The sequence below is a fragment of the Panthera pardus genome, unplaced genomic scaffold, assembly GCF_024362965.1.
Source record: "Panthera pardus isolate Hobbes unplaced genomic scaffold, ASM2436296v1 HiC_scaffold_11, whole genome shotgun sequence".
NCBI classification, from domain to species: Eukaryota; Metazoa; Chordata; class Mammalia; order Carnivora; family Felidae; genus Panthera; species Panthera pardus.
Window position 1 is genome coordinate 92,305,961 of NW_026526666.1, and position 12,707 is coordinate 92,318,667.

General features: G+C 49.8%; 1 protein-coding gene across 5 annotated transcripts in view; it reads left to right on the plus strand.

Moving 5' to 3' along the window:
• The window catches only part of TMCO4 (transmembrane and coiled-coil domains 4), a 98,044-nt gene that overhangs the window by 51,628 nt on the left and 33,709 nt on the right, over window positions 1–12,707 (plus strand). The gene's annotated exons all lie outside the window — the stretch shown is intronic.

A 12,707-nucleotide genomic window follows, 5' to 3' on the forward strand; every position in this document is an offset into this window, starting at 1 on the left:
TGTGCACATTTAGGATCTCTTTTCGTGCCGTGTTTGCTAACATTCTGTGTCCGCTGTTTATTGCTGCAAACAACCTCTCTAAATGTAGTGGCTTAACACAGCAATAACTGGATAATTCTCACACTTCTGTGGGTGGACCAGGAAGTTCCTCTCCTCTTTGCACCTGGGCTCACTCGCGCAGCTGCAGGTGCAGCTGGAAGGCTTGGAACGTCCAGGCTGACCTCACCCACTGACTGGCCGCGGGTGCTGGCGGTCACCCGGCACGCCCCAGTATGTCGCGACCGGCGCGACAAACACCGAGGTCAGGGTCCTGAGGGTAAGGGAATGCAAGAAAAAAAGAGAGAAGAGAGAAAGTTTGGGGACAGGAGGGTCCCCTGGGCTGATGGCCCAAGTGACGGCTTTATTGTTGCTGTACACAATCTTTTATAATCTAAGACTCTTCTGGATCAGGTCATTCTAAGAATAAACAGGTTTCACATGATCACTGCCAGCCAAAACATTTAGTTCTGTGTACCTTGTGAACTTTCTGAACGGGTCACCAGACCTTGTTGATAGATTGCTAGCAAAACACAGTTCCCATGTTTGTTTCTATCTGACTCGGGGTAGAAAAAGGGAGGTAGCATTACTGCCGACACCTGCAGACCACAGGCTTCAGGAATTAACTTTCTCAGCCTTGACGAGGCTTTCGTCTGCCCTTGAGAGTGGAGGAATGGGAGGGGGGACCACCGGGTTGGCTTGAGTCAACAGGGAACGTTGCTCGACCCGGTCTCAGCCTGGCGCCGGGGCCCGGCCTCCCACATGAATGGGAGGGGGAACCACCGGGTTGGCTTGAGTCAACAGGGAACGTTGCTCGACCCGGTCTCAGCCTGGCACCGGGGCCCGGCCCCCCACATGTCCCCCTATTGTTTGTAATTGCAACATGTGCATCCTGGCTTGGTATGTGGTAAAGGCAGTAAGACCCCATCTCCAGAAATAACACAGCAAGACAAGTATAACAGATATTACGGAAACAATTCCAATAAAGATCCAAAAGGAATGCTGAAGAATATTAAATGGATTAAACCCATTAAGTTGGTGCAGTATGGTTTCAGCGAGATCTCCAGGGTCAGGGAAACTGAGTGAGCTACTTGCAACAGCATTTATCTCTTCTTGTAGCTGTAAGAGGTCTAAGCTAGTGTTAGCATCATGCCAAACCCCTTGTAAATGACGCACTTGTCCCCATGTCATATTGGTATACTCTAAAGGGGTAACAGAGATATGCTTATATGCATCATGACAAATTAAAGAAAGTCTGGTACGCAAAACAGCAAACTGATCACCAAGATACATTAATGCTTCTTGTAGTGCCTCTAATTGGGCTTCCAATTTACGATCTATTCGTTCTTGAGTGACAGACACTTTGGATACATTATGAGCCAATTCATTTACAGGGGATGCCATTTGGGCACTTTCATGTAAGGATATTACAGATACAGTTGCAGGGGCAATCACAGTCACTGCTGCTATGAGTCCAGCAATCAAGAGTCCAAGAAACCGTTTGGTCCTGCGCAGCCGTTTACTGATTTCTAAAGCCAATTGCATCCCATAATTAGGATACCAAGGGCCTGTAACATTTACTGGCAACATCCAATAGGGAGGTTGTAAGACCAGATAAACCTTCATCCCACTTCTAGAGGGTCCATCTACTGGTAGACAATTGGTCAAAACACAAGCAGGACACGTCAGCCGGTATAACTGATGACCATCTTCTTTCACTGGAGTAACGGTCCCATCCCCAACAATCAGATAGTAGGGTGGAGGAACACAGGCACGCAGTTGCAGAACTGGAGAAACATAATATTCTGGAAAACTAAAGCTGTCATTAGTATATATTTTATCAAAGGTAGCATATAATTTCCAAAGATCAGAATGAATTCTTCCTTCAGGGGATTGCAAAATGGTTTGTGGGATAATCTTACGGTGTACCTGTACCTCGTTAGGAGGTGGATCCACGGCCCTGGGATCAAGAGTCTCATGCTCTACCGACTGAGCTAGCCGGGCCTTTCGGGAATAATCTGTAATGGTATAGTTTATGTCTTTAGGAGTCATCCTCAATGAAGAGGATCGGGCACATATACCCCAAGGTGAGTCCCCAGTAAGGCCTTGACCAGCTGAGGGACATACAGGAAGATTCTGAGGGGTATCACGCGGTCCAAAAAACATCCATTCTCCTAATAATTCTCTCTTTTGCCAAGAAGCGGCAACAGAGCGGGGTACCCGTTCAGAAGGACGCTTGCCATTTTGCCACAATGTATAAGTAATAGACCGCCCTACTGGTTTCGTACCCAAACACCCATAAGCAAGTTTGTACGGCGTAGACTCCCTTTGCAGGCAGATGGGTACTCCTGCGGAGAGTGCCGTCCAATTTATAGAGGCCGACACGGTGGGCAAAAACCCTGCATCTTCCCCTCCCATAAAGGTGAGATAAGTGTATACTTTGGGTGTGGGGTCTCTGCATGTTACAGGTTGTACTGCAGGAGGACCTACCGTGTATGCCCAATAGAGGGCAGACTCTCCGATTGTAGTGAGAATGCACAGGCATGCCAAGAAGACATGTGTGGCCGTTACCTCTCTACCTGAGGCCATCACTACATCAGTGGCCTGGGTCAGCAGGTTCTTTATCTGTCCCCAGGTGGGTGTACCCGCCTCACGACTCCGCCGTTGTCGCTTCTGGGGGGGCTCCGTCTCTGTCAATTTGGCCATTTTTCGGCGCAACCATAATGTCTCTGAGGAGCCGAAGCGGGACCCAGCGTGGCGCTTCCTCATCCTGTGGAAAAACACAAGCACACCCTCGCCCTTTTCGAAGGACTGGGTCTGGGCCTCGCCAAATGCCTTCCGGCATATCTTTCCATCTTGCCTTCAAGAGAGGTTCTTGACTCTTTCCCCAGCGACGCTCTGCGGCAGTCATCCCTGCTTCACTGACATTTAAAAAATTTAAAACATACAACACAAGAGTGAGATGCACATGTGGGGAATACTTTATCTTTCCCTTTAATATCTCCCCCTAAGTTTTTGCAGATATTGTTTTAGAGTCAGATGAGCTCGCTCAACAATAGCCTGTCCTGTGGAATTATAAGCAATGCCAGTTGTATGCTCAATTCAGAATCGGCGGCAAAATTCTATAAAAGATTTAGAAGTATAAGCACTACCATTGTCAGTTTTTATTTTATGAGGTTTGCCCATTGCTGCAAAGGCAGAAAATAGGTGATTTTGAACATCAACAAATGCTTCTCCTGAGTGGGCTGAAGCATGTATATAGCCTGAGCAAGTATCTACAGACACACGTATATATTGCAATTTCCCAAAAGGTAAATATTGGGTGACGTCCATTTGCCACAAGTCATTGGGCCGAAGACCTCGGGGATTAATGGCACAGACCGGCTGTGGGAAGAATTGCGGACAGATGCCGCACTGTTTAACAATTTGGCCGCTTCACGAGATATTTTGAATTCTCGTCGAAGGGCGGCCGCATTCTGATGAAAATTATCATGACTCCTTTTGGCTGTTTCCAAAGGAGTGGTGATGGGCAGAACTTGCAATAAATGGGTTGCGGCATCGGCTATCCGATTCCCAGCAACTAGGGGACCAGGCAGATCGGTGTGAGCTCGAATGTGGGAAATATAAATCGGACTGTGCCGTAAATTAAGAAGTTTTTGTATAGCATGAAATAGATGATAAAGTTCCTCATCTGCTGTCAGTATAAAGGCAGTGGGAAGCTGCAACACGGCTTTGACAACGTATTGACTGTCAGAATAGACATTTATAGACTCTGGGTAAGTTTTTAGGGCTACCTGTACAGCATAAAGCTCGGCCCTTTGGACAGAGTTAGTCATATAATTTAAAGTGATCAAATTTTTATGTTGGGAAGTGACATAATACACTGCAATTTTACCCTCTTTACTAGCATCCACAAAAATGGAAGCAGCATCTTCAATCGGCTGACAAACAATAGGATTAGAGGGCAAAATATCTGTAAGACTGAAACCTTGTATTAAAGAATCAGAAGGTAAATGAAATTTAATTTGACCTGTAAAATTAGCCAAGGCAAGTTGCCATTCGATGGACTGAGCAAAAGCAGCGTCCACCAGCTTCTGTGTCAGAAAGGCACATGCAATAAATTCTGGATCGTGTCCAAAGAGCTGAACAGCTCGGGATCTTCCTCTAATGATGAGAAGACAAACCATAGATAGCAAAGGATTAATGACATGCAGAGAGTGTAAGGCTAAATGTAGCCATTCAAGTGGACCATGAGATTGCCACAGAATTGCAAAGGGGATGACCTGAGGTTTTAATATTATTAAATACAAAGGCTGAGAAGGGTCAATTCTAGTGACTTGGGCCTGCTGAATGGCCTGTTCTATATGTCTTCTAGCTTCTTTAGCTTCTTGAGTGAGACTTCGCGGGGACGCTGGAGAACTATCTCCTTTTAGAATGTTAAACAAAGGCAGTAATTGTTCTGTGGTGACCCCTAGTGTATTTCTAATCCAGTTTATATCTCCTAATGATTTCTGAAAATCATTTAAAGTAGTCAAATGTCCGGTTCTAATTGATACTTTCTGAGGTCGGACAGTTGATTTGGAGATGAGATACCCTAGGTATTCAAAAGGTGCTTCCCTTTGAACTTTCTCAGGGGCAACAATCAAATTATATGCTTTAAGGCATCTTTGAAGAGAAATAAAAGCCTCCTGTAATAATTCCTCAGTTTCAGCGGCCAAAAGTAAGTCATCCATGTAATGGATACAATATACATGGGGAAAACTCTGTCTAAAAGGGGTAATTGCTCTGGCCACAAACTCTTGACATAAAGTCGGACTGTTAGCCATGCCTTGCGGTAAGACCTTCCACTGATAACCGCTTAGCAGGTTCCTGTAAGTTAGTGGAAGGCAGGGAGAATGCAAAATGTTCTCCGTCGCCAGGGGCCAACGGAATGGTAAAAAAACAATCTTTTAAGTCCAAAACTAGTAATTGATATTGTAAAGGAATGGCCGATGGGGAAGGGAGGCCAGGTTGCAAAGCCCCCATGGGCTTCATGACAGCATTAATTGCTCTCAAATCTTGCAGCAACCTCCATTTATTTGACTTTTTTCTAATCACAAAGATTGGGGTGTTCCAGGGACTGGTGGAGGGAACTAAATGACCTAATTGCAGTTGTTCCTCTATGAGGTGAGCAGCAGCCTCCCTCTTAACAGTAGGTAAGGGCCATTGGTCAACCCACACTGGAGTGGAAGTCATCCACTGGAGAGGCATAGCGTGGGGAGTTTCCAATGGCCCTAGGAAAAACCCAATCCGAAATGGTCTCTTTTAGGCTCAGGGACATATGGCTCAGGATTCCCTTGCAACTCCTTCCCTAAGCCTTTCCCCTCAATATAGCCCATTTCCTTCATAAGGTGCATAGCAAGATTAGTCTGTTTTTGAATCGGGACTGCCTTAGTCTCCAGAGTCAAATTCATTGCAGTTAATATGTCCCTGCCCCAGAGATTAAGATCTATCTTCAAAACAAAAGGCTGAAAAGTTCCAGTCATACCATCAGGCAGTCTCCGATGTAAATAATCAGAGCTTTGCAACGGAGCAGAGGCATAACCAACACCTTTAATTGGAATATTAGTCACTTGAGTAGGCCATGTGACAGGCCAATTTTTTTGAGCAGTAACGGAGACATCTGCACCTGTATCCACTAGTCCCTCAAAAGGGACTCCTTGGATATGCAATGTAAGCATGGGCTTTTCTACAGAGATCACTTTAGCCCAATAAAGATCTGTGGAGCCGAACCCTTGATTTCCCCGATAAGGTTTAACAGCCTTATTATTGGAGGATATCCGGGGTATCAAGATCAATTGTGCTATGGGAGTCTTGGGCTCAAGCACCAAAGTTCCCATAGGTAAGCTGGCCAAAATTTTTATTTCTCCAGTGTGATCTTCATCAATAACTCCAGGATAGATCATCAATCCCTTAAGAGTCCAGCTGGATCTTCCCAATAATAACCCCCAAGTATTCCTGGGTAGAGGCCCCCATATCCCTGTGGGGATGGCTTTAGGGGGCTGTCCTCCTTCTAGGTAAACGGACTGAGCTGGGGCAAGATCTAGTCCTGCACTGGCGGGGGTGCCGCGGTGTAGTTGGCTAATACCTGGGAGGTCTCCAGTGTTGGACACAATGGGTGGGAAGGTGCCTGTGGGAACATTGCCGCAGTTGTTTGAGGGGCCTGCGGCTGGCCCCGCTCCCAGTTTCCCTGAAGAGGTTTGCCATTACAATCAGTTTTAGAGCGGCATTCATTGACCCAGTGATACCCCCGTCTACATCTGGGACAAATAATTGCCAGCTTATTATTAATGTTAGGGCCACTTGGCAAACCGGGGGTGGTTGGAATTATTTCTTTACTATGACATTGGGCCTTCATATGGCCCTTTTGGCCACATTTGAAACACACTCTTCACCCAGCTTCCTTGGATTAGTTCTTACGTTTTTACCCTGAAGCTGGGCATGGACCTGTAAGGGGTCTATTCCCTTTAAGGCGGCTGGTCCAATCTCAGCACATAGCCTGATATAATCCTCCAAGGTACCCTGATTTTTCCAAGGACGAATGGCTGCCTGACATGCAGAATTAGCATTTTTATAAGCCAGTTGTTTTACAATAATGGTACCTGCCTCCCCATCAGTAACGATACGACTGACTGCAGTCAAAAGGCGCCCAACGAAATCCTGGTACTTCTCCTCTGGCCCTTGCCTAATTTTAGACAATTCCTCAGTTCTGCCCCCTGTGGAGGGGAGTTTTTTCCAAGCTGTAATGGCACAGGTATTAATTTGATTATACGCAATTTCAGGATAACTTAGCTGGAGGCCCACGTCATAATATTGTCCTGTACCTGTGAGCATGTTAAAATCCACTGGTATGTTAGTTCTTTTATTATGCATAGCCTGTTTTTCAGCATTCTCTGCAAATTCTGCTTTCCACAAGAGGTTATCTCCCACACTCAAACAAGCCTGAGCGATGACCTTCCAATCTCCTGGGCATAATGCCTCCCTGCTCAAATTATCAAGCATAGACAGGGTAAAGGGAGCTGTTGGACCATACTGGGCTGTAGAGGATTTCAAATCTTTCAGCAATTTAAAACTTAGGGCGGAGTACGCTCTCTGTCCCCACTGCTGAATAACAGGGTAAGCGTGAAAAGCAGAGGTGTCTTCCCCATACTGTGTTGCTTGATACAGAGTCCGCTGCAAAGGAGTAGTTCCCATAACGGGGTAAGGTTCAGTGGACTGTTGATTCTGAGTAATAGGGAAAGCCAGCCGAGGTAAGCCTCTATCTTGTGCCTGAAAAGAAGGTCGTTTTAAAGGTACCTTCTGGACCAGAGGGGCCAAGAAGGCAGGCTTCCTCTGATCTTCCAAATACGGCCCATCATCTCCCTGATCCCCAAAAGGAGAGTCATCATTATTTTCTGGATCTTGCACAGATAACTGTTCTAGGAGGGGGAGAGGAGGTAAAGGTGAAGGCACCCGTGACTGTCCCGAAAGGGCATTGAAAGTAGTTTCTGGAGGGAGAGGAGCATCTGAAGTCACTAAAGGTTGGGCTACTTCCGAGCTAAGAGAAACTATTTCAATAGAATCCTGCAGATCAAGGACCTCCTTAATACAGGTCCAAGTAGACCACAAAGTCCCTAGAACTTCAGCTCCACGAATCTTCATTTGATTTTTTAAGTTCCTGACCAACTCGCTGCCAATCCTTTAAATCAACTGTACCCCCGTCTGGAAACCATGGGCAATAATCACGCACTATGTCAAAAAATTCCCTAAGGGCTGACTGAGAAACCTTAATTCCCTTCTCCTTCATAAGAGCCTGCAAGGCAGTTATAAAATATCCCCTGTTCCATAGACTGTTTCTGTCCCATAGTTTTACTCCCGTCGTCTGTGCTGCTGGCACAGTTCCCCTACCTGAATTAGACGCCGCGCCGGCCGCTTTCGCTTTCCTCCTTGTTGTCTCAGGTCCCTGTTCGGGCGCCACTTGTCGCGGCCGGCGCGACCAACACCGAGGTCAGGGTCCTGAGGGTAGGGGAATGCAAGAAAAAAGAGAGAAGAGAAAGTTTGGGAACAGGAGGGTCCCCTGGGCTGATGGCCCAAGTGACGGCTTTATTGTTGCTGTACACAATCTTTTATAATATAAGACTCTTCTGGATCAGGTCATTCTAAGAATAATCAGGTTTCACATAATCGCTGCCCACCAAAACATTTAGTTCTGTGTTTCTTGTGCATTTTCTAGACGGGTCACAAGACCTTGTTGATAAGATTGCTAGCAAAACACAATTCCCATGTTTGTTTCTATCTGACTCGGGGTAGAAAAAGGGAGGTAGCATTACTGCCGACACCTGCAGACCACAGGCTTCAGGAATTAACTTTCTCAGCCTTGACGAGGCTTTCGTCTGCCCTTGAGAGTGGGGGAACCACGGGGTTGGCTTGAGTCAACAGGGAACGTTGCTCGACCTGGTCTCAGCCTGGCACCGGGGCCCGGCCCCCCACACCGTCCCTCCTGGCAGACTGCGCATCCTCCCATAGGCTCACCTGACGTCCTTACGTGGTGTTCTCAGGGCTGTGTCTCGGGCAAGGGTGAAAGCTCCTCCATCGGTAATAACAGCACTCGTAGTGACTGCCGCGTAGTGCGCTCCCCTAACACGCTCCGTGTTTCCGTCTGCCGGCCGCGGTTTTGAGGCTCTTCCCGTGTCTTATCTCACGTGATCCTCCATAGCAGCCCCATCAGGTCGATGCTGTTACGGTACCCATTTGGCAGATGAACAAACTGAAATACGGACCTCAGGTAACGTGCCCGAACCACACAGCCAGCTCATGGCAGAGCAGGCGGTCCAGCCACGGGTTGCATGACCTCGACCCCAAAGCCAGACCACCTCTCCAGGCCACCATTCCGTTCTTAGCCAAGCATCTTTCCCAGCACCGGCGTCACCGTTAACAACGGCCTGTCGACTCCTCTGTCCTGCCGGTCCGATAGTCACTATGAGCTAGGAGCGCATAGCACAACGACCTGGGCAATTCTTTCCCCAAAGTATACGTGCCGGGACCCTACACGGCGGGGGTCAGTCACCCCCTGTGGTGGAAGCCGGTCCCCTGGCCAGGAACCATAGTGCAGGCGGGGGCAGGGCATGCCGCTTCCTCGTCTTCCTCGTCACTGCGTCCCGAGCCTGTGGCCAGCCTACGTCTGGCACGTAAAGGGACACGTGACAAGTGGACCAAGCGAAGGAATGAGCCCCACCATGGGTCAGGGGCGGGGGTCTGCATGCCGGCCTCCCCCGCCTTGCGGGGAAGAACCGTGTCGCGCTCAGCTCTGCACTGCCAGGGCCGACAGTGGACGCTCACAGATTTCTGCAGGTAAAAGGGAGGCCTTTTTATGCTGGCAGCGAAGAGTCATCCATGTTCTCTTTAGAAAACCTCTGCATTTTAAAAGAAGAAGCGAGGGTTGCCTGGGTGGCTCAGTCGGTTAAGCGTCCCACTTCAGCTCAGGTCGTGATCTCGCGGTCCGTGAGTTCGAGCCCCGCGTGGGGCTCTGTGCTGACGGCTTGGGGCCTGGAGCCCGCTTCGGATTCTGTGTCTCCCTCTCTCTCTGACCCTTCCCCACAGGCACTCTGTCTCTCTCTGCCTCTCAAAAATAAAACTAATAAAATAAAATAATAATAATAATAATAAAAAGAAGCAGGAGCCACTAGGATGGGAAGCCCTCCGAGTAACGAGAGTTCGGGAGGAATCGGAACAGAAACCCATCGGTCCAAAGTGCCCCTGGTCTGATCTCGCCTCTGCTCAGAAGGGAGAACTCACGGCCAGAAGACTCTGAACAAGCCTTCATTTTTCTTCTTTCTTTCTTTCTTTTTTTTTTTTTTTTTTTTTTTTTTTTGAGAGAGACAGAGACAGCGTGAGCAGGGGAGAGGCAGAGAGAGAAACAGAGAATCCCAAGCAGGCTCCGTGCCGTCAGCGCAGAACCCGACACAGGGCTTGAACTCACGAACCGTGAGATCACGACCTGAGCTGAAACCAAGAGTCAGATGCTTAACTGACTGAGCCACCCAGGCGCCCCATGAACAAGTCTTCATTCTTGGTAGTTCTGATAGTTTCCCCCTCAGGTTCCTAACGTCCTGTCCCATCCTGTGTCTGGACGGGAGGTGAGAGAGCTCTAGGAACCCTCTGCCTTGACCCCGGTCCCGAACACTCCGGCAGGTCCGTCCCTTGGTTAGTCTTGGCTGATTCCCAACCTAGGCCCAGCTGGCTCCTGTGCCAGGGTTGTGCAGGCCACACTCAGTTGAACCCACTGCACCCCCTTGGCCTTCTCGGTGACTCCACATAGAGGGGCGCTTGCCAAAGCTAGGCCTCCGAGCCATTTACGCCACCCCACCCCCACCCCACCCGTTTCCCTTTCTCTTTCTGGAGGGTGAGGGAACTCCTGATGGCTCCCACAAATGGGAAGTTGAACACAAAACATACCAACCTGCAAAAGGGAGCTGAAAGGTCCTGAATCCCGAGAGCGTGACGCCCCCACCCCCCCGCCAGCAGCCCCTGGGGGGGAGGGGGGGTCAGGGGGCCCAGGGCTGGGACTCCAGCAGCACCTTGCAGGCCACAGTTCTTTAACCCACACCAGAAAGTAAAACGAACGAAAACGCGGACACACACGCGCCCACAAAAGTACGCTCGCACACGTGCACGGTTATGCGTCCACCCTCCACTCAGGCCCTCAAATTCCTCCTGCACCTGCTCACTTAGCAGCATCCCAGCAAGCCTCTGGCCTTCCAGGGCTCCACAACCCGCCATCCGGTCCCCGCCCAGGCCCGGCACAGCAGGAGCTGCGGTGGGTGGTCATGAGGTGGGGGGGTGGGGGGGTGGGGGGGGTGGGTTGCAGCTGAGAAGCTGCGCGGGCTTAGGGGCTGCACGCGTACGCGCTCCGCAGTCAGGGCGTCTGGTTGGAACCCCAGACCCACCACGCTGCAAGCCACCTAGCAACCTCTCTCAGCTGCCCTGGCTCGTGCGAAACACGGCAGAAAAGGACAGTCGCTCATCGAGGTGCTTGCGGGGATTAAGCGCGAGAGTATGCCTAAAGGCCAGCATGTATGCACCCCTGACACTCACTGAGCATTTCTGTTACGCGAGGGACTGTCTTAAGCTTTATGAAAGGGAGCCGGCACTTTGTATCGGGGCACCCCACGCACGTGGTGCCTGGAAAATGGACCCGGTGGAGAAACCGTGACCTCGCCCCTGCACCCACCTTCTCCCGGCTTCCTCCACGGCCCCTTCCAACCCCCGCCTTGTGTTACTGACGGGGGGGGGGGGGGGGGGGGGGCATCTTCGAGTCCGCAGCTGGCTGTGATTGTGAATGATTGTGAATGAGTTAGTCACCCTTTTCCTGGAGCTGAGGCCTCACAGCTAGTTCATTCCAGCTCAGCTGTAACACCCAGTTAATCTGTGCACGAAGGAGACCCTCTCCTAATTGCAGGAAAGCTGTCATTATCTGAGTTAGGGGATGTAAAAAAGGAACTGCTGTAATGCGTCCGAATCCACTAATTGTTTTCTGCAGTCCCTTGGTGCCCAGTAATGAAATGTAGCAGGAAATCCCAGAGTCACTTCCGCCAGCCTCCCCCTCCCCACTGCCTCCTAGCTGCCACTCATTCTCCCTTCCCTCGCCCCCAAGAAAAGCTGCTTGTAGAATTAACCATTTTCACAGCGTTATCTCCTCTCTTGGGTGATGTTGCAAACATCAGGGGGTTACTGCTTGGGGGACATGCCAGTGTTCACAAGGTGCCCCTCCCAGCCGCACCTGCCCTTGTCCTAGGCTCAGCATCCTTTCAAAGAGGCGCCTAGGCTACAAGCCCATCGAGGGCAGGGACTGCGTCTGACTAACCTCTGTGCTGCCTGCACCTGGGATGAAGCCCACAGAGAGTGCATGCTGTTTAAGCGAATTGAACTTCAAGTGTAGAGTTATAAGCCTTCACACTGTATCAGTCAGGATAGGTTAGGTTATGCCACAGTGACAAACATTCCCCAAATCTCAGAGGCGAAACACAACAAAGGTTCCCTTCTCACCCCTGCTCTCTGTCCACTGTGGGCGGGCAGGGGCTCCGATCCTCGTCGTCGCTCAGAGACCCAGGCCGATGTTGCCATTCCTGTATATTCTCGATGGGGGCCTCATGGTTCCGTAAAAGGAACCCTAAGTATCTTGCCCTAGAACCAAGGTCTTGAAACCTTTCTCTGGCTCCAGAACTTTTATTTACATTAGTATCTGGGGCCCCTTCTGGTTGGATATATTCACTCGAAGCAGGAGCTCACCTCAGACCTGCTAAACAGAACTACTCTAAATTCAGTTCGCTCCAAAAACAAAAAATAAAGAAGAAAAGAAAAGAAAAGAAATTTGCTCCACCTGTCCACGCACATTAAGCACCTGCCGTGTGCCAGGCACTGTGCTGGGCTTTGGGGGAGGTGGCAGTGCGGAAGCCAGTACAGCCCCTCCCCGCCCACGGAGCAAAGAGCCCAGTCTGTTGAAAGAACCTGCCACCTGAGACAGGAGGTGGGGCCTTGCAGAATGGCCACGGAGGTTGCCGATGAAGTGTGTCAGTCACCTGAAAGGCACCTGGCACAGAGTAGCCTGGTGGGGGCTGACATCCTTAACCTGAGTGTCCCGCCCTCACGGGGAG